The 2,174-nt window shown below is 58.6% G+C and overlaps 1 non-coding gene across 1 annotated transcript in view; it reads right to left on the bottom strand.

Moving 5' to 3' along the window:
- The window catches only part of LOC124732229, a 1,909-nt gene extending 968 nt beyond the window's left edge, over positions 1-941 (bottom strand). Inside the window, exon 1 of the ribosomal RNA XR_007008621.1 lies at positions 1-941. This exon is cut by the window's left edge and continues 968 nt beyond it. This is a non-coding gene — a ribosomal RNA (small subunit ribosomal RNA).
- Positions 942-2,174: the final 1,233 nt, after the last annotated feature.

Here is a 2,174-nt window from a genome sequence, read left to right on the forward strand (position 1 = left end):
CGAAAACCAACAAAATAGAACCGAGGTCCTATTCCATTATTCCATGCACACAGTATTCAGGCGGGCTTGCCTGCTTTAAGCACTCTAATTTGTTCAAAGTAAACGTGCCGGCCCACCGAGACACTCAATAAAGAGCACCCTGGTAGGATTTCAACGGGGTCCGCCTCGGGACGCACGAGCACGCACGAGGCGGTCGCACGCCTTCAGCTCGCCCCACCGGCAGGACGTCCCACGATACATGCCAGTTAAACACCGACGGGCGGTGAACCAACAGCGTGGGACACAAATCCAACTACGAGCTTTTTAACCGCAACAACTTTAATATACGCTATTGGAGCTGGAATTACCGCGGCTGCTGGCACCAGACTTGCCCTCCAATAGATACTCGTTAAAGGATTTAAAGTGTACTCATTCCGATTACGGGGCCTCGGATGAGTCCCGTATCGTTATTTTTCGTCACTACCTCCCCGTGCCGGGAGTGGGTAATTTGCGCGCCTGCTGCCTTCCTTGGATGTGGTAGCCGTTTCTCAGGCTCCCTCTCCGGAATCGAACCCTGATTCCCCGTTACCCGTTACAACCATGGTAGGCGCAGAACCTACCATCGACAGTTGATAAGGCAGACATTTGAAAGATGCGTCGCCGGTACGAGGACCGTGCGATCAGCCCAAAGTTATTCAGAGTCACCAAGGCAAACGGACCGGACGAGCCGACCGATTGGTTTTGATCTAATAAAAGCGTCCCTTCCATCTCTGGTCGGGACTCTGTTTGCATGTATTAGCTCTAGAATTACCACAGTTATCCAAGTAACGTGGGTACGATCTAAGGAACCATAACTGATTTAATGAGCCATTCGCGGTTTCACCTTAATGCGGCTTGTACTGAGACATGCATGGCTTAATCTTTGAGACAAGCATATGACTACTGGCAGGATCAACCAGGGAGCTGCGTCAACTAGAGCTGAGCAGCCGGCCGCCCGGGAGTGTGTCCCGGGGGCCCGCGCGAACACGCAAGCGTCCGCTCAATCATTCTGCAAACAGGAGGAGGCTGAGCTCCCCTGCACAATACACCTCGAAACCCTCTCAGGTCCCGGCGGCGCGCAGCGCCGTCCCAAGTACTTGGTCGGGTTCGAGAGAGGCGCAATCGCCCGGAGTTAGGCGAGTAGACGCTTTCGGTGCGACCACCCGTGCTCCCAACTGAGCTTGCCGCTGCCGACAGAGGCCCGGGAGCGTGCTGTCGTGGCATTGCCGGCGGGAGACAACACGCGCCACCTACGGTGACCGGCAGCTCCAACGCCAGCGCCACAGAAGGACAAAAGCCCCACTTGGGTGCCGAAGCGAACTCTCCCAGCACAGCGCACGCGCCAACACATCCGCACAGCTGCGATACAAACCACCAGCGAGAACCGCTGGGGCGACCGAGCAGCAGACGGCGTCGCGGCGCCGAGCGCCGGGCGGCGGCGCATCCTCAACGCACACAGTCCTCAATCGGACCAGCACACTGAAGATGTCCACCGCGCTTCGCACCGGGCCCGCGAGGACCTACTTTGGCCGCACGGCGCCGCGCGCAGGGTGCGCCGGCGCGCAGCTGCGACGCCTGCCGCGTCCGTCGGCCGGCGCGCCTGCCACTGGCCGCCCCCACCAGCCGGCTGTAGCGCGTGCGCCCACGCACCGCGCGGCCAGCACGCCGGGAGGCGCCCCCTCACCGGCCGGGGACGGTCCCACCCAGCCACCGCCGCGTATCGCTTCACACCCAGATGCCGTTCAGTTTCGTCGGCATGGTGGGTATCGCTGGAACAACCGGTTAGTACCTCAACCTATCGTCGCCATCACCGATTCACCCCTAGCGAGAACAACCGCACCACAACAGGTTACCATTTGTTCATTTGCGTAACTTCACCAGAAAACGCAGGCGTCCATCGCCATTTGCAACTTCAACGATTATTGCATGCCTGTGTCAGGTGTCACGCCACACTACGTCTGCCCACATACACGCAACAAAATGTGCACGCCTAGACAATACGTGGAAGGTGGCCCCCGTACGTATGCGATGTCCATTGCTCGAACGACTGTCAACCGGCCTCTGTAGCATGTCGCAGATATGGAACGCGGTGCACCATGCCATCACGGTGTGTGAGGAGAGACGACTAGGTCCGAATACATCAACAGACAGCTCAT

This window comes from Schistocerca piceifrons, unplaced genomic scaffold (genome assembly GCF_021461385.2).
Source record: "Schistocerca piceifrons isolate TAMUIC-IGC-003096 unplaced genomic scaffold, iqSchPice1.1 HiC_scaffold_1330, whole genome shotgun sequence".
Taxonomy (NCBI): domain Eukaryota; kingdom Metazoa; phylum Arthropoda; class Insecta; order Orthoptera; family Acrididae; genus Schistocerca; species Schistocerca piceifrons.